Source organism: Coturnix japonica, chromosome 3 (assembly GCF_001577835.2).
Source record: "Coturnix japonica isolate 7356 chromosome 3, Coturnix japonica 2.1, whole genome shotgun sequence".
Lineage (NCBI taxonomy): Eukaryota > Metazoa > Chordata > Aves > Galliformes > Phasianidae > Coturnix > Coturnix japonica.
In genome coordinates this window covers 25,417,477-25,437,878 of record NC_029518.1, presented here as the reverse complement: position 1 = coordinate 25,437,878, position 20,402 = coordinate 25,417,477, and the positions used below count along the sequence as shown (strand labels likewise).

The 20,402-nt window shown below is 37.4% G+C and overlaps 2 long non-coding RNA genes across 2 annotated transcripts; both read left to right on the top strand.

Annotated features, from left to right (window-relative positions):
• The first annotated feature begins 1,351 nt into the window (after positions 1-1,351).
• On the top strand, positions 1,352-14,625 carry LOC107311132. Its single transcript, XR_001553884.2, has 4 exons — positions 1,352-1,846; positions 3,125-3,190; positions 11,342-13,218; positions 14,324-14,625. It is a non-coding gene; the product is annotated as an uncharacterized LOC107311132 (long non-coding RNA).
• A 62-nt stretch (positions 14,626-14,687) lies between these two features.
• LOC107311129 lies at positions 14,688-19,898 on the top strand. The gene is made up of 2 exons (XR_001553880.1): positions 14,688-14,969; positions 18,199-19,898. It is a non-coding gene; the product is annotated as an uncharacterized LOC107311129 (long non-coding RNA).
• The last annotated feature ends 504 nt before the right edge of the window (positions 19,899-20,402 follow it).

Genomic DNA, 20,402 nt, shown 5'->3' with positions numbered 1-20,402 from the left:
TTTTGTATAACACCAGAAAATTGGCATTGAACAAGGACATGATATGATTCCGTGCTTGCCTTCTGTGGTAAGAGACACAGAGAGTGGGATATCAGAATGCCATGCAGATATGTTTCCTTCTTCCAAAATAATGCAAAATATAGTAAGAAGATTTACTCAGGGTTATAGTGTCTCAGGTGTCACGGAGCTGGTTTGCTACCTCCCTTCATTCTGTGCTGGGTGAGCTGTGCAGATAATGATTTACAAATTAAAATATACTATCATTAACAGATTTTTGACAAATGAGCAAGAGGGCCAATGGAGCCACACAAGATGTTATTTGGTCCATGAGGAGTGATGGACTTTATAATTAGTTTCATTTACATGTGTTCAGTGGCTACTGCACAAATCATTTTTTCTCCCTGTCTTCAGAAATCATTCTCAAATAACTTTGTGTATATGCAATACTGATGGAAATGCAGTAACGTGTTGCTAATGCTGGAGAACCTAATAATATCCACTGAAAGTCAATGCAGATAAGGAACTTTCAATTGTAGTTAGACCCTTGTGATTCTTTTCTTTGTAATTTAATGTCTAGCCTACTTAAAGATAAAAATAATAGATTTTATAAGCTAGGATTTTAGTTCTTGACAACAAAGGCTATTTCCTAAACCAGCCCAACGCTGTCAATGGAAGGAAATGTGTTGATGAAAATGGAGGCTTTTGTGACCCATGGAGCGTGCTTAAAACTCTGAAGAACTTCCACTGTTTTGCTTGAGTTACCTAGAGCAGATACAGAAAACTAGAGTATCTTTTATTCTTGCACGCATGTACATATCTGCCTCTTCCCTGTTCTGCAGCCTTTCTTCTTCAGAAAGCCACTGCACAGAGAAGTTCTTGCTAGGTCCAGTGGTCCTTGGCTGTATTTGTTACTGAGACCCCAGAAGGCATGGAGAAATTTTATTTAAAAATAGTGTTGAGTTCAGTAGTCCATGCAACCTGAAGAAAAGTACATCCTAAAAACTGCCATCAGAGTGTAAATGGAGAAAATTAGCCAAAACTAAAAAGGGATGGCTGAAGGATAGGAAGGCTCCCAATGTGTATACGAAATGCCAGAAAGACGAGAACAGCTGACAAACAATTTTAAGCAAGACCAATTACATACATGAAGACAAGGAGATGGTAGGTAATTGGAACGAGAGTTTGAAATTGTAAACTGAACTTGAGAGGAAGCTGAACACAAAGCATTGAATGCTCTGAAGTGACAGGGGTAGATCTTCTTCAGCTCAGAACCCTGAGAGAATTGCCAATTCATTCATTCAGGAAGGATTTTAAATGTGTATTTCAAATTAGCAACAACATAAAGCTGGAAAGAAGAGACTTCAGTGCTTTTATGTAAAAAGAGAAATGAACTGAAAAGCAAGAAATCCATGGGTAAGAACATGGAAGTATGTTAAGTATTTGAGAAGAATCACTGAAGAGATTGATGTGCAGTATGCTACAGGGGTTTATTAGATGTACGTAATACTAGGCTAATCTGATTTATTTTTTGTGGGCTTTTTTCTATACAAAGTAAACACATCTGCTCTTATCTAGCCAGACTTCAGTAAATTATTTCAGATGTGATGCTGTGTTCATTACTAGTTCTATGTAGATAGATCAGTATTGTGTAGATCTGTAGAAAACACAAAATTGTATAGAATGTGGCTCAATGGTCAGGAAATGGGGTAGTGTTGGAACAAGAATCATTGGGTAGTAGAACTGGTGTTTCTCCTCAAAAATTAATCTTAAGAGTGATTTAATAATTTTTTTCTTTTTAATGATCCTAGTCCTGGAACAGAAAGAGCTGATGACACAAACACAAAAGGTAACAGCTTTATTAATCAGCTTCAAAGTAATACCCATGAAGAGCTGGATTTCAGAAGATTCAAAGTAATAGGAAAGGGGCAAAATGAGTGACTCTTTGCCGTTATGCAGTATATGTTTAGTAACAAGAATTTATCATATTCCCAGAGATCTCACTAGCCAGAACTAAAAGAAAAGGAAAATGATGCCTATCTATTAGTCCCAGAATTTGTCAGTAACTGAGCTGCTGGTATGATGCCATGAAAATGAGTTGTTTTCCTTGGATATATCGGAGGGATATATGGGAGTTAATAGCAAGGCTGTGGGAAGGTGTTTTGAATGCTGTGAGTGAGTCCCAGATTTGTGAGAAAAATGACTTCAGACTGGAGTAAATGTAAAGAGCAAGTTTTAAAATGATTATGAAAATGAGTGAGAGTCCAGTTGTGAAAGAAGAGAACATAAGCAGTTCAGTTTAGGAAAACAGAAACTGAGGTATCAGATGATTACTACCTAGGAATAAAGCAGGATAAACAGCAAAGGAATAGAGCTATTTAAGCTACAGGGCAGTGTTGACTAAAGAGTAAAATAGATATCCATTTCTCACAATTAAATATATGATGAATGTGGGAAACTTTCCAATCACGCCAACTCTATAGCAGTGTGCTACAACACTGAAAACTCTGTAAAACTGTAGTCAAGAAAGATTAAATCAACCTGAAAGAGGTGCAAAAAAGAGTTACTAGATGAATAGCTAAATAATGAGTATATTGCTCAAGAGGCATTAGAAGAAAACTTGCCTTTTCAAGCCTTTCAAAATGAGAACAGAGAGAGAGTATTGCTATTCTCTATAAATACATCCAGGGAATAAAGATCAGGGAAGAAAAGCCATTTTAAGCTAAAGGAAAACACTGATATGAGAATAAATGAATATGAACTGACTGTGAATAAATTTAATCTACAAATGAGAAAACGGCTTCAAAAGATTAAAGTAGGAATGGTAAAAACAGTGAAATAATCAGTGAATTTTAGTGAAATTAAAAAAAAAAAAAAAAGTGGAGTCACTGCTGTTTGCTGGCTATAGGAGATTATTACCTCTGACAGCAGAGAATCAGTGACCTTGGTGACCTAAATGGACAATTCAGATAAATCAGGTCTCGAGTTCAGCTGCAAAGGTCAATAAAAAGAAATAGGGATTAATTTGAAGTTGTTCTATACAAGCTTTTTTTTTTCTTTTTTTTTCTTTTTTTTTTTTTTTTTTCAGTTTTCTCATGTTCCTAATTTTATTTCTATTCCATAACAGTCAGTGAAGAGTCAGAAGAATCTGCGGATGAAGTTGGAGGACAGACAATGATTTTGGACACATCAGGTTTGTACAACTTATTGCAGATACTGGAAACTGCATCGGAAATCTAAAATATATTTTTCTTTGTTTTTCTTGCTCCAGAGAAAATAATCAGTTTCAGGTCACATTTACTTCTTTTTCCCCATCATCTGCTTTGGCCATATATATATGTGTATAAATATATGTATATAAAATGTTCAAGTAGAGGAGGACAGGAGCAGAATCTAGTTTAAAAGTTACCACTGTCTGTCCTTTCAGTGGATTGCAACACAGCATGGTGCAACAAAGTTATTATATTCTAAGTTCTTAGTGCTAGAAGAATAGCCATGTTATTCCTGTAAACCTTATTGTACTCATAAATAACTACGGAACTCACTTTTACATTTATGTTGTTTTTCACGGAGAACTTTGTGAGTCAACTCAAACTATGAAGACAGAATTTCTTCTGGTAGTTGGACATTTTTTTCCATCTTTGTGGGAGACAGAACAAGAAGTTAAAAATAACTGTGAAGGGAAAGAAACAAGAGGTTTTGATATTTTGAGAAGTAATTGTTTGATGCTGTGTTGAGTTTTCAGTTAGAGGGTCACAAAGATCTCATTGTTGTCACTGACTTTCTCTCTCCAGGCACAGTGGATATGATGATAAATTTCTCTTTTGTTTGCTTCAAATTGCTATACTTTATTTACCTTAAGTTCCAGGGGAATTCGGCTGCTTCATGAAAACTCAAGGCCCAGAGCACTGTTATTACTAGCTGTTGAATGTGTAGAAAGAGACTTGAGGAGTTAATCAAGTGGTGTCACTAGTTGGGATGATACACTGAGAACCAGTGTTTTTAAAGGTCAGGCAACAGCCTGATTTATTTCCCCTTTCTTGAGTGATAGGGCAGAGTGAATAAGCTGAATAGAAAAACATTGCTCTAGTTGCACTACAGGAAAGAAATTGTTAATTAGGGCCATATCAGGGTCATATTTCTTTTCTTCCATTGACATTTTCCTGTACTTTTTTCCATTCTAGTTTATTCTTCGCCAACAGTAGCAAATTATAATTATTCTGTATGAGCCATCTGCATTTTGCTCCAACAGAAATCTCAAGTATTTCTGCTGCTTTTTCCCTTTTCTTGTTTCAAAAGGATTTTTTTATTGCTTTTACTATTAGTTATGTATGTGAGTGCAGTCCTGGATATCCCTAAAAGCCTTCACAAAACCTCAAATTCAGCAATCTCTGGAATCTCTGTTCAGGTGTGCTTGATGCAGTCTTGCTACAGCTATGGCCAGGAATGGCAGGACAGTGTCTATTCCACCTTGTAGCTATGTTCAATCTCGAATTGCTTTTATTTTTCCTCAACAACCTTTTTCTCTTTAGTTCAGATTATTTCAGAGTATTTCTTTCAAAATGTCAGGAACATTTACTAATATTGTTTAGTCTGAGCAGTTTAAACTAGTCTATTTGTAATAACTAGAATGTTCTGGAGGAAGTCAGACAAAAATGTTGTGTATCCTTTTATCCAGACCTGTGGTGAATAAAAGCTTGTATCCTCATTTATAGCCAAAATAGGCTTGGGTTGGAGTGTGGATCTGAGGCTGAACTGTGTCCAGATTCAAAGCTTAACAGAAACGATACCATGCGGATTCCTAATGTTTCTTCACAAGGAGAGGATGTTAAGTTTTCTGTAAAATTACTTCTACCTTCTCCTTCACCAGACTGATTTGAGAATAGCCTGCCCATATGACTTTAGTTGAATGTCTGAGGAGTGAAAAATGAATTATCTTCAGTTATTTAGACTAGTTTGACGAGGGAATGGGAATGCTGAAGCCACAGTTGTCAAAATTAATGTGAAAGGAGGGCATGGTGTATGTGTCACCACGGAAACATGGAATGGTTTGAGTTGGAATGGACCCTCAAATCACCCAGATCCAACCCCCTGCCATGGGCAGGAACACCTTCCACTACCCCCAGTTACCCACAGCCCTTTCCAACCTGACCTTGTACACTTCCAAGGAGGGGGTATCCCTGCCTTCTCTGAACAACCTGTTCCAGTGCTTCAACACCCTCATAGAGAAGAATTTCTTCCCAATATTCAATCTCACTGTCCATCTCACAGTCAAAGATATTAAATTGTATTGCTCCCAATACCAACCCCTGAGGAACACTACTTGTAACTGGACATTATGCTGTAGACCAAAGCTCTTTGAGTGCAACCACTCAGTCACAGTAGAGCTTTAAAAGTTTTCTGGTCTTCTCACTTTCTCTAGGGAGAATTTAGTGAATTCTGTCAACAGTCCACAGTTTGTAATGCAAATAAACAAATTCAGACTTAAAATGACATATGCTGCAAAATTGCTCCCAACCTTTTCCTGCAGGAAATAAATGAAACTAGGGTGAAATGAATGTAGTGTTCATCATTTGGTCAAAACCTTTTGCAGCCCATGTAATCCGAGTGCCTTTATGAATGATTGTCATTGAGACTGATGTTTGATGGAGAGAGTCCCAGAAGTTTAAAAAAAAAAATTGTAGTCATAGAGAGAGTAAATGAGAAATAAAAAGCTTACCTCCTCTCCCTTCCACCCCCTGAAAGAAAGAAAATAATCAGCTCTGTATCTCTGTACCCACAGACAGCTGTGATTTGAATAAAAGACTTTTCGGCTCTAGAAGTAGAAAATAGCTGCATCTTGAATCCTGGGAGAATTCCCAACTTACAAAATTTTCTCCTTTGTTTTCTTAAAACTGCCAACAACAACAACAGAAAAGATGATAAATTGAAAGCCTTTAAAGTTAAAATCAGCTCTGCTGTAGACCAGCTACTGTGTAGACAGTAGTAGTTCACAAAAGCTTTCCAGATTTAACCTGCTTTCTTCTCAGATGAATAGATCTCTTCTGAGAACCAGGGAGATGTTTGGTCCTCTTTAATCATTGTTCTTTTGGAAGGTTTGTTGAAGCTCCCAACATAAAGAGAGTAATGGTGTGGAAGTTTTCTTGAAGACTGCCAGAACTCTTTCAGCAGAAGTACACATCCAGCAGATTTAAAATGGGAATTCATCTTTTCAAGCCAAGGTTTCAGGGACTTCCCATGGTTATGCTTGTGTAAATTGCATATGCAGCTCTAAAATTTAATAGCTGCTAGAGCTTTGAGTCTTTCTACAAAGCTCATCAGAATCTCTAAGCCCTTCTCAGCATTAGCTGCCCAGCTCTGGAAAGAAAGTGCAGTCTGTATGTTCATTCAGGAATGCATTGTGAAGATTTTGGCCTGAATGGGGATGATTTGTATTCCTCTCCATCTTCTGTCTCCTGGATGACTTTGATCCGGCACTTTTGCCCATTTTACCTTTGACTACATTGCTTTACTGAGAACTAAAATATCAAGTCCTTCAGTGAAGGGATCAACTGTTTTACAACGTATGTTTCTTACCTATCACCAGGATCTTTTGTTAGGAATTTAAAAAAGGAAGAGATTAGGGATTTAGATAAGGTCTACACAAAATAGTTAGTAGGATCAGGCACATCTCTAAGCCCAGAGTTTGATCCTGTCCTGTGAGTACAATACTATTTCCTGCTATTCTACAGTGTTTAAAAATAAATAAATAAATGTAACAAATGGGAAAAAAAACTGCAATAAAAGCAGACATTTGTGGAAAAAAATACAGACATTTAATCCCATATCACCCTCATCATTTAAATTGGCCTTGATTCATACACAGCGATGATTTCTCTTTTTCAGGGCAGAGCATTTATTTTCTAAAGCAAGCACATTTCTGTCCCTTCCACACTCCCAAACTGTATGTTTAATATCATTTATGTTATAGAAATGTCTGCTGTATTTTTCACCTCTCTTAAAGTGCTATTTTACCTCCACAGATAAGAGCCACTTTGATCTATTGGTGCAAGTATATCTCAGGCATCACAGTCACCAGCTACTGAGAACCCTAGCTGATTTTTAGCCAAGCTTTATTGGATTTCAGTTATGAGCACATTGTATTCACCATGAGTTATTTTTTTGTGTGAGATCTAAGCCATATCTTTAATCTCACTGGTATTCTATGACTCACATCTTTTCATCCAGTGTTAGAAAAACTGTTCATTACTGATTTAACAGCAAGCAGGAATTAAGATACTTCTTTGTATTTAGTTAGTCTTAAGTCTTCAGACTTATATGAATTAGTACTATCATTGATAATGGGCTTGAATTCACTTCAGGAATCACTTCAGAACTTTATTCTGATCATTAAAAGATAAGACTGTAGAAAGGATCATTTGGGTTATAGTGGTGTTACAGCCACTGGCTTACTGGGGAAAGGTCACTAAATTTTCTCATGCTTCAGTTTTCTGTTTGCAACATACCAGTTTTTCTCACAATGAGCTGAGAACTTCACCTTCTGATTATGGAAAAATGGCTATTAAGGATTGCTTTATTTACAATGCCTTTTATTTTTAATAATCACTGTCAGCCAGGAGAATCTCTCCAGACACCATGAAAATAATTAAAGAGAGCAAGAGAATAAAGATAAAAACTTCTTTAATTATATTTTTAATAGGGCTTTTGTTGGACTACAAAATATCACTGAAATAATAACATCATAAAATAAGAGATTTGTTTCTCTCTTTCATTTTCCAGAGCTGGTGATCTGTAACTGCCTGTTAGCTGTTACACAATTGTGTCTCTTGGTATGCATTTAATACTTTAAATATGCCCCTGATTATATGAAAGCTTGATTATTCCAACATCTTTTAGGTTCTGCATGATAATCAAGGCTGTGCTGGAAGGACCTGATCTAATGCCAGCTGTTGGCAAAGCAAAACCCAATACTAAATGCTGCAGGCAATATTATGTGCTTTCTAAATCCATGTTCTCTGAGGGGAACCTGTGTAGCTTCAAGTTGGACAGCAGTAAACAATGTGGGCCTCTGCCATGATTTTTCTCTGATGTTTCACACTGCATTATGAAAAAAAATTTCTTCTGCTCTTATGTTTCCAAAGACCTATTTGGAAAATTTAAAGCAGATGTAACTAGCCTCATGACAGAGACTATATGAAAGTTAAAATATCCCTTTGATTCAATTTTACTTATTAACTTCTCAGTAATGGCTTTGTCAGATTGAGTTTCAGATTTCCTCAGCATTCATTTACCTGTGGTCTGAATCAAGGTTAGCAGAAGTACAGCAAAGTGACTGATAAATTAAGAGATTGCTTAAAAATCCTCTTCATAGGAAAGTTATTATTATTATTAAGTTATTATTATTATTATAAATAGGTTAATATTAGGTAACTATATAAAAGAGCAGATAGACTGTGGATGAATAAACAAATAGGCAAACTGTAGTAAAGATATAATATATCATCTATTATATCACTTCCTGCATTTCCTAGGTTGACCTATGTTAGACATCTGCTTTAGAGCAAGTTTAATCACATTTTGGGAGTACTTGTTTCTCACCATTAGATACAAATCTAGGGTAAAATCACCACACTATATTTAGGTAATGAGATAAATCTCACATGCTCCATCTTCTGGTAGTACTTTGGGCTCAGTTTTTCTAAACTTAACTCAACTAGAAAGCGAAAAACAGTACCAAATCATACAGTAGTCAATGCTAAAATGTCTTATTCCTGGAAATAACTGTGTTTAAAATCTGAATTTGTGGTCAAGATTCCATTGTACAATAATGTATTTTCACTCTTCCACAATGAATACTTTAAATTAATGTTCATTTATGTTCTAGCTGATATTATAAAAGTCATCTATTTCATTATCTTCCTTTGAAACTGGGATAATATTTTCTTATCATCATGCTTTTGTGAGGGTGAAGTGCTTCCATTAGTGTGCAAGGTGAAAGATGTTATTAATTGGTTTCATGTCTTGCAGTTCACCATACTTTTAGATACAATTTCTAATCACATCTGAGACAAATCATTTTGAGTTGCTAACATTTTGGAATGTCTTATTCTGTAAATGGAAATCCTTCTGAGGTTCCAGACTCTAAAAAGTAGATCAAAAGCTCTATTTGAAATGGGGATTTTTCCTCAAATAATGTAAATCTGCTTCTGATTATTTCTCATCAAAAGGCTCACCTTCATCTGAGGACTCTGCTCCGGTTCCTTTTTTTCCTCCCTTATTCCTCTGTCTCTGCATACATTTCAAAGTCTAATTTGGGCTTCCAACATCATACTAAATGTTATCTATTCTCTTAGATCCTTATTTAACTGTTCTTATCTTAATTTCATCTCATACAATTGTAACTCATTATTCAGGTTATTTCTCACAAGATTGATTTGAGTAATAGAGGATCATTTCCTTTTCCATTATAACAGCCACTTCAGGTTATAAATTCTGACTGTAAGGAGAAAATGTGCTTATCGGTTTTGTCAGCATTTGTTTAAAACAGGTCTGGGCTTGTGCTGAAGAGACTATCATGGCTGATACTGTTTCTTTCTTTGATTTTTCTGTGGATAATCCTGCTGTTGAATCTTGTATGCTGAACTGTAGGGGAAAATGCTTGATTTCTGTTGACATTTTCTGCTGTGTGTTGAGTAAATGCCTGAATAAGAGGATCTTTCTTTTACTTGCCGATGCTAAGAGTTGCTGGTTGGATACGGTTCGGGTGATTACTAGCTGTGGCTCTATGGCTTACTTTGTTACAGTTGGGAACAATTATGGCTTTTCTTTCTTTGTGTTGCATTCTAAACTTGCATAGAGATTGATGGAGGCTGCTGCCATTTTATGTTCATTTCAGACAGTGTATGTTGCAGAAGATCCTTAACTCTCCACTCTGGGGGCTTTTGTTCTTCTGTATCAGGCTGGTTCAGTGGCAGTGGTTACAGTTCTTAGTGTGTTCTCAATGTGTTCATCATCAGAGATTTTTGATGAAATGTTACTCTTCCTGTACTTCATCTTTCAAAACAGTTATTCACAAATGTATGTACTGACAAAAGCAATGATGTGAATAAGGCTTGACTGTGAAGTGAGGGAAATTTCTCTCTGGTAAGAGAAGGCTTATAAGCCATACTTCTTGGCTGTAAGCCAGCCAAGCCTGGTAAGGAGGAGGCATGACCAATTACTGATTGCAACTCCATATATTCCATTTGAAAATCTGCAAGTCATGTATTTATGTCAACTGAAAATGGAGTTGCAGATATACATATGTATATATATGTGTGTGTGTGTGTATAAAAGGATGATAATTTGGCAATCTTGAAACCTATTCTCAAACTCTTTTATCAAAAACAGAAGGCATGGCTGCATGTTTTTCACAGTTCACAGGATGTCATGTATCAAAATACATACAATTAGTTCCATAATTTGAGTTTGCAGTGCAGTACACCCCATGCCCCAGTTTCAGCCAAGTTAGAGTTAACAGTGCATTGATGTTTGGTTGTTATTGAGTGGTGGGTGGATGCCTGGAGTTGGTCAGGGCCGAGTGTTTGATGGGGAAGAGTTGCTGCTGTGATGGCACAGGGCAGAAGGCAGCTGCATCGCAAGCAGTGCTGGACCACATGCAGTCCATGGGATGCATGTTGGATATGCCTGGCCAAGTCAATATGAGGGATCATGGCCCTGTCCAGCTCCTCCTACACTGCACAGGGCTTCGGGCGGTCAACCCTTGTCCCACCCTGCTCAGCCATTGGGCCCACTGAGCCGGACCCACTAAGCCAAGTGCACCAACTGGCCTAGCTTTGGCCAATCCCTGCCTTGGTGCCCCCCACCAGCCCAGCACCCCCACACCTCTGAGCACTCCTAGCCCTAGGAATTTGCTGGCCCACATGGTGCGATGACAAGATGCACTACCAGTGCTAAATGTGAAGTTCCTCACTTGCATCTAGCAACAGTCAGGTTTTAGTGGTGGTTTTGTATGAGCAATTGCTTGGGAAAAGCTGACATTCATAAAATGAAGCACAGAAAATCTTGTTAGTGACTTGTCATAATTTTCCCCGCTTACTTTATGGGAGCAGACTAAACAAACAGTTACTCGGCTCTACACAGAAGGGCCCAGCAGCTTTCCTCAGCCCCCAGACAGTGACATTGATTAATCACAGGGCCATAAGTTGAAACAACACAGAGTAAATTTACTGTGCAGTTCCATTTAGAAACCCACTGAGTAAGAAATGTGAGATATCTGGAGGGGAATGGCAAAGTGGCAGAACAGAGTTTGCCAATGTATGTTTCTCTCGTCAATTATTTACAGGACTTAACTGTGTTGTGAGCAGGCCTCAGCTGTGCAGGTCTTGGAATGCCAAGAGCAACTGGAAGGACTTGTACTGCAGTGCTGCAAGACTTGGCTGGGTGCTTGCCTTGGTGAAAAACAGCAATGGTGGCCCTGAAGCAGACAAGGCCTAAGCATGAGTGTTTCTGATGCTATGGATATTTTTTTGTGAATGCACCAATTAGCTCATCTGTGGCTAACATAAGGGTTTGTGAGGGAATGTTCCCATGTGTAGTAAACACCACAAATGCTGGATTGGAAATGTCAGCCTCTTTAAAATACAAACAGGACAGGATTCTCAGATTAAAGGGCATTTACTGGCCTGCCACTTAAAAGGGAGAGAAGAAAGTACCTGTAAGTAGCTACAAAAAGGTGCAAATGGGCTGAGCGGGAGTGGGAGCATAACAGTTTTAACAGATAAAATTTCATAGCTTCTGATCAATTTGTGTCAAAGAATATACTTTCTCTCATTTTAATATGAACACTAAGATATTGTAGAACTGGTGAATTATCACATTTAAGGAGCAGTCTTATTTTTTCCATCAAGTGGGGAAAAAATGAGAACATAGAGGTAGCTTACTTGGTACAGCAGCAGCTTCAGTACTGCAACTCATGCCACTGAGTTTAGCTTGCCCGTAATTTGGGAGGAATAGGGCAGTTCACTAGATTCTTTTCTTCAAGACAGGAATTCTGCAGAGGAAAATCACAGAATCACAGAACTGTAGGGGTTGGAAGGGACCTCCAGAGATCATTGAGTCCAACTTCCCTGCCAAAGCAGGCTCCTTAAATGAGGTTGCACAGGGCATTATTTTATGCTGTCTCCTCTTTCCACCATGAAAAGATTGTCTTTAGAGAAATATTTATCTTTGATCATTGTAAAATATTTCTAAACTAGTGATATGGTAGAGTGAGACTCTGACCTGAACACAGAATCACAGTTTATATCCTAAATCACCCATTTAGAGACTTTTGAGAGATAAATAATTATAGGTGTTAGCTACCTAAAACTTTGGGATCTGAGTTTCAGTTCTTTTCATCAGTGCACTGACTCTTTATAGTTTTCTAGTTTATTAAGAAATACAAGCCTTACAATACATTTTAGAAAACTACTTTGTTGCTTAAGTAGTAGATTAGAACAACACTGAAGAGCCATGCTGTTCTATTGCGTATAGAAAAGCATTCGTGAACCTATATAAAACCAGAGGATGATCTACTTTGGTACATACAACATATGGCATTGAACTACTACATTTGAACTGTTACAGCTATGTTACTGAGTTCCTGAAATTGTTTCCACCTTGTGGCAAATGAGGAACATACAAGATTCCAAACATCGCTCAATGCCAGATTCAGTTATGTCTTCTGTGAAATGTGTCCCTCTTACTCATCGATTGTGCTTTACACTTCCATTTGTACTAGTGAATACATGAGCCTTGTTTGGTAGACTCTTGCATAGATGAACCAAGAAAATATTGTTTACATTAAGAATGATCAAAGTAAACTGACCAATCACATCTGTGGTTGCTAAGTCTTTTCACGAATCCAGTTGAACCCATTCAATACCTTTTGAGCTGAAGTGTGGGTTTGGATGTTTGTTTTCTGTAGTTCTTGTTCTCTTTTGTGCTTTTTAAATCATTATTTATTTTTTTTTAAGTGGACCAGAATAGATAAATGTTGATGTTTCTTCCTCCTGTCTTTTTGGAAGATAGCTGTAATATTTGCTTCCCCTCCCTCCAGTAACTGGAGACCTTTTTCAACTGCCACAACTCCTCAAAAATGACAGTGACCTTGCCAGCACTTGCTTCTTCAGGACTCTTACGTTCATTAGTAACAAAGCAATGAGAAGAATACCTGTCAGAGTAAGTGACTGGATGCTCCAATTTACACATTTCTTTTGGATGTTGTTTGTCTACTAGAGAGGTTGTGCGAACTGTTGATTGACACTTCAATGCTTTCCCAGAATGTAAACTTCTGTAAATGGATGTTAAAATAAAACAGATATTAATATTCGAGTGAAACAAATTGAAGTATTGCATGGTGCACAAACCTCAAAGAATTGATGTCAGTTCACTTGAAATGGTGCTTTGTCCATGATATTTGCTGTCTGATTTTATGAGTTGCTGAGACGTGCATTGAAGGAAACTTTTAAGAGAAAGATTATTTGAATCCCTAGCCCAGGAACTGCACCAAGGATAGTTAAAATGAAGGAGGAAGATCTTAACTACCAGGCAGTGTGAGTATATTAAAATGCACTGATGTGGTCCTGTGTTCTCAACGTGTCAGATATTGCAATTGCACAGTAACATTTATACTTCTGGAACAAAGACTACATAAAAATTTAGAGCCTTTCCTTTACCATGCAAGATAATACGTATGAAGTACAATGAATGTTAACTACTTGTTTGGCTGCCTGATAGAACCCTTGCTTATATGATGGTTTAGATAATCTGAAAATTCCCTTTGGGCACAAATCAAGTAGATTTTGTTTATCATTTTTCTCTAAAAGGAGCACGGGACAACTGATATAATTAGGTTTTTAATTAAATTTGATTGAATTCATGCTTAAATTATTTCACAAAGAAATAAGTATGTATTCTGCTGTTTTCTACTATTGTCTTCTTTTATCCATATTTTAAAACCTTCATCAGAAAGACTGACTTTTCTGCAGCTGACAAAACTAAAGAACTTAAAGATTGCTCTGGAAGTAAATTATGAGCTGAGATGGATTCATTCTTGGCAATACTCAGCAATCAGTTATACCTGTTTTCTCCACCTGAAAAAGAATTTAACTATGTCACAAGAATATTGGGAAAATTAAGCACATATTAATCTTTCAAGACAGTTCTGAAATTGGTCAGTTAAGACACATCCACCCATGAGGTCTGTGTTATTGTTATCATTATATACTGTGAATGCATTATATACTGTGAATGTTTTAAAACACCTGATCCTGTGTGTCTCCAGTTTTGGCTGCCTCTAAGCTTCCTAAACACATGGGAGCAAGAGAATGTTCTATCAGCGGTGCTCGTTCCACAACTGTGATGTAAATAAATCCCAGGTGTTGTGATGTTACATATTTGACCACACAGCAGCTAACACTTTCCTGTGATGTGCATCTTCATATTTGTAGGAGCTTCCTACCTATAAGAGGTAAGGACATTCTGTGTTCATTTCAGATACAACATTTTTACAGAGGAAATGTACTTGCTGTTCCTTTTCATAAGAATGTTATGCCTGTTTTCTTATTTTTTATAAATTTCTTTTATCTTACCCCATAAGAGTCTCTGAGTATATGAAAAGAAAATGACAGTTTTCTGTTTATAACAAACACAGCATTAATGTGCACTTTTCTCTTCTGCATTTTCTTTCTGATCTTCCAGCATGCAGAACAGGTTTTCTGCTAATTCATTTAACGCTGCTCTCGCAAACACTCTCTGAACACCAGATAGAAGAGGAAAATATGTAAGCATAAAAGTGTGGAAGCATTTCCTACACTATGATTTGGAAGGAGAAAGCAGGCAGTTCCAGAATTGCAGAAGGGTTACTTCTGTTTGTTGCAATGTTATGGTGGCTGAGCAAAGGGCTCCTGGGATCCTTATGCTGCTCAGAGGTAAAACTGGGGGCCGGGTCATGTGTACCCTTTTCACTAGAGTAAATTAATTGGATTAAAAATATTCCTAAATTTTCCTACTTCCTTTCAGTTCTTCAGGTCATCTGATGCCTTATTATGTTCTAATTCCCAATATCCAAGAGTTAAAGTGGCCATTTCTATGTCTGAGCTTCTATCTTCTGTGTTTTGCCTTGTAGGATTAGAAAACCAACAAATTCTGCTTAATTTGGAATCACTGTCCTCATATATGGCAAATACTTCTCATTCACTTTCTCTCTCAATGGTTTTTCTGAAGGCTTATTTTCTCTCTTGCTCCAGGCTGTGATGATTGATTCATAATGCACAGAGCTGTGCTTTGCAAGGTCAATGCCAGCAATGTTGCTACTGTGTGCGTAGTTTATAATCCCAACATACATTTAAAACTTTGAGCACAGGGGGATGTAGTGTCTGTTAATTGGAAATCTCCAGGGCTCTGTGGTTTTCTTGTGTTTTGTTGTTGTTGTTTTGGTTTGGTTTTTTTTGCAACGTTTTGCAAAAAAAAACAAGCACACTTCTGTTAGCTGAGAGGTGGGTCTTATTTAATTACACCCTCATCATGGATTATGGTCTGGTCAGTTTAGCTGGCTTGTGATTGATGACAACTGAGTGTTTTTGATAGGAGTAGAAACACCCTTATGTCTTCTCCATACTCTGTAAGTCCAGCAAAAGAAATCTGGGAAAATGCATTTGAAGAACTGGAATGCTTGTGAAGTAACATGGAAGAAAAGCTGCATGATCTTGGATCTCAGTCATGGGACTGTTTTCAGCTCTCTGTGAACAGGGTTCAACTGACAGAATACAAAATACTCATACATCAGAGAACTTGCCTAAGCCATTGAATTTGTGTTCCCCTTCTAAGTGAAGCGGAATTTTGCATTCCATGAAGTGCTTGAGAACTTAATCATTCACTGCGGTCAAAATAATTTAATTCAGTTGTGTTCTCCTGACTTACTAATGAATGGCCACCTCTCTAATGATATGATGGGGGAAAAGATCTGAATTGCTCAGAAGAATAGCACACCTTTGCCACTTAGTTTACAAAGAATAATAGTAAATCTGGTGAGCTGAGCTCTGTAGTGGGTGAAAAAGCCCATCCCAGTGAGGGAAAGTACTGCATAAAGCAGAATATTCATCAAGGTGAGAAGACGATCTCCTCCAATTTCCCTTGAGAATTAGAGAAACTCTGTTTCAGTGACACATGTAGGCAGATTTTTCTGTATTATGTATTCCAGTTGGTTTGCCTTGGACATACTGAAAAAGAGAAGAAGATAAGGATGCTTCAAAGTAGAGGCAATCTGACAAAATGGATGGCGTGGGAACATTAACAGAAGAAAAGGAATAGCCTGGCAAAAAAAAAGCAGATTGTCTGTATATGAAGAGATACCTTCATATTTGAAGGTCTTGTGCAGATGGTTGAGGTGAAGTAAGAAAAGTAAAACAGTTGAATGGGAAAGGAAAAAGTTTACACTTCAAAGAGATGGTTCAGTGTTGTCACATTGTAACAAGATTCTCTTCAGAAGTGCAGTTCCATTAGAGCTGATTTCAGCTCGACGATTTGATTTTAAGTGTGGAAATGAAAATGACAAATATTTTTTCCAGTTTTCATTTTGTTTTTAACAAGTAGAGTTGTAAAATACACTTGAATTTAATTCTGGAGGAGAGAAAATATGACACTTTTGTCAATTTAATTTAATTGAAAATACAAACATTTGTTGTTTGGAAACTTTGGAAGCCAAATTACAGCATTTTCTTAGTTGTAAACAGTGTACTTGGTAGGGTATTTTTGATTTTGGTTTTGGTTTTTGTTTTTCTAGATTCTGGAATAGAGGAATATCTAGCCAGAACACATTCTGTTCTTATGCAGTGACTTAGTTGCCGTAATCACTGTGAAGCACTTCCATTTGCTGCTTTGCTTCCTGACTTTGCTCACAGCTCGCTGCAGCTGTTCACTCTGGCTCTTGTGGCAGGGCTTTCTAGAGCTTTCAGGGCAATATATTTCCCTTGTTGTTTTCTGCTGTTGGTTTATCATGGTTTTCCTCACAGCCTTGCACCTGCAAGCGCATATACTGACTGTATGGATGACTCATGGGATACATTTGCTGTGTATATTGGGAGTCACCCTTTCTTGCCCCTTTCCTATACTTCATCTTCTGTCTTTTAGTTTACATTAACGGAGCTAAGACTTAGAGCACAGGAGAGGTCTTCTAGATAACTGTTCTAGTGATATTCAATTACAAAACATTAGCACCAGTCCATGCGTAATGCTTATGCCCATCTAAACATGATCCTGTTGGCACAAAATGCATCATGAATGGAAACAACACACAGGATCTTGGGCGAATCTTGATGGAAAGTATGCAGTGCTCGCAGACAAGAATGGCAATGGTTTAATCACCATCACTGTCGCAATCTGCTATGCTAGAGAGACCACAGAGGGGAATGTTGTCCTGGTGATGACCCCCAGCTATCCACAGAGACAGCTTTGTCTTGACTTGTTTTTTCTCTCTTTCTTCCTTTTCCTTTTATTTGTAATGCTTTTTGGAACTTTGAATTTAATACATGCCTTCACCTCCTGAACCCACTAATAAATCTTTATTTATTAATAATCCTATATCTCAATATCCTGTATGCAACATTTTTTCAGAGAGACTGTACTAGTAAAGGTTGACTTACTTTAAATGTGATTTATAGCAAGGCAGGTTTACTTTGAGTAAGACAAGCATGTCTGTCAAATTCTTCCTGACTTTTCGTCCTTCAGGATATAATGGGAAGCCAAGAATGTCTCTCTCTTTATGTGGATTGTGTCATGCATTCCTGTTGTTCTCCCCCTACACCATGAATTTCAGCTTGAGAGGAGAACTGGGCAAATCTGCACAGTAAAAGCTTCAAGTGCCAATAGGTAGCTTGCCAGGATAGATCAAAGCTGACATGGAGAGCCAAAAAAGCAAGCTGTTTCTTACCTTCTACCCATATCCGCCTGCTTCTTCACATATGTTTCTGCATTACTTTCACTTTTAAACATCTTTTGCATAAAGTAGTCCACTGTCAAAGGTCCTTCGACAGTGTTAATGCATTCCCTGAATAATATGGAGTATATATGACCAGCAGAATGTGTTGAAAAGAATGCACTTATTGTTGGTGAGACAGATTTTGGGTTGTGCCAGCAATAATTTCACCATTCTTGTTGCAGGTGGCCACCCAGAGAGACTGTGACCCATTTATGAGAGACTGCATCATCTTTAATTCTTCAAGTAACACTCTTATATGCTGCTGGTATAGTGGGAAGGATTAATCAGCTGCTTGAAGTGCATCTATCTTTCTGTGCAATGGCTACAGAGGTAGTCTACATGACTGATATACATTAGACACTTCAGTTTTAGATGGCTAAAAGAGGAGGTAAGATGGATCTGAGTCTAAGTGCTCTGCTCCTCTGTATCTTATACTTTTCCTAAACATTACTCTCTCTCTGTCTTCATCTAAAGATCATGTAGCAGCACTGTGTCCTGTCAAAGCATTTCCTTCTGCTCTTCCTGAGAACAGTAGTATTTTTTCATCACTTTCCATAAGTGTAGAATCAAGTCTAATGCCTCTTGTTGTCTGGTACAAATGCCTGTATTAAATAGGAAAGACAGATGCTGCTATCTCAGAGGCAGAGCATACTAAAGGACTCTTAGCCTGTGGATCTCCCTGTCCTTCTCTTGGCTGCCAGCTTCCCTCCCCACCTGGCTGTGCAGGAGATCAGACAGGGTAATTATGGAGGTTTGTTTCTTTCCTCTTCTTAACCTAACCAAGAATTGATCACTCTTACAAACTAAGTTACCACCCAGGGAATGGAAATAGAGCTGCATTTTTCTCCTGATTGGGTACACCTCATTAGGTCTGTGACAGCCTTTGGCTGGACTCCCTACCAGGGGTAATTGGTAGTGACAACAGTATCATTTTGCCACCTACCAGTCAGCATTCAGAGGAACAGCGAGATCAGAGACAACAAGCAGGAGGAGATGAATCAAAAGATTACAAAGATATCGCAAGATTAGTAATTAAGGAAGACCTCCAGAAAGGACTGTCTTAATTTTTTTAAGAGGTGTTGAGAGCAGTCATCTGTCTTAAGCAGAAGATGACTGAGTGTATCACTATGAAGTGCCAGTTAATGGAATTAGTAGCAGACCGTGGAAACTTTCAATCTTGGCCACAAATAGAGCTCAATAGAAAAGACAAGGCAATCTTCCCTTTATTTTCCTCTTATCTATTAGCCAGAAGTTCTTGCATGTGTAGTGTTTCTTGTTTCTGTTTTTGTTTTTTTTTCTTTTTTTCCCCTGTAAATAAACTCCAGTAAGTTGCTTACTGGTGATTTCAGCTAGGCCTGTGAGACCTTGATGGATAGGGTTTATTGTGAAACTGAAGAAGAGGACTATATTTAGCTTATAATGACAGAGACACTGTGAAACTGCTGTTAAAATTGTCAGAGATGATATAGCAAGGCTAGACAGACATTGCTCTGATCCAGTCTGAAGTCTGCTTTATTCTGTAAGCAATATCATTTGACCTTATCTGTCCTACTTACAGATGATCTTGACGCCATGTATGCAATTAAAATATCATGGGCAAATCATTCATTCCTTTTTAATAGAAATATGAGAAATATTTTCAAAAACTTCCTTGCTTGATTTACAAGTAGAGATCATGAACATGAATAGAATCAGAAATGCTTTGATGATTGTTTTCAGGATTACTCAGGATTATTCTAAGTATTTGACTGGAATATGGCAACAGAATTGTCTGTGTGTTCTGTTATGTGCAGGAAAACCTGTGTAGTACTACCACTGGAGCCCATACAGAAATAAAATAAGACAGTGTCTGCCACAAGAATAATAAAGGTATTTGCCTGCACAGATTTGCACTGGTGTAATTATGTTATACAAAGAGAAGCTCAATGTGTGGACCAGCCAAAACAAATTAAATATATCATTTCTATTAAGCATTTCAGCATAAACAAACCAAATAGCACAGCACGTTGTCTGCCAAAAGATGCTGTGTGTCTGACAAAAGGGCATATAATTTTTTTTTTTTTAATAATAATTAAAAAAAAAAGTCATGTCAGTGATGTTGAAATTGAAAAAGTTTGATTGGCTCTACAGATGTCTTTATCAATAATGAGTAGGAAGGGAATTTCTTGCTCTATGAAAATCAGATACTGAAAAAAATAGTGTTCCTTTCCAACTGAGATGCAAATTAAAACTGTTCTTTAGTTTACACTTAGTTCTTGAATTGTATTCAATTTCATAACAACAACAAATAGAAAACTGTATGTCTTCGTTCTGAAAAGCTGAAATGCTCTTTTGACAGTTCTGCAATATTTTCCTAAATAATTGTGTAAAAAAGCTCAGGCAGAAC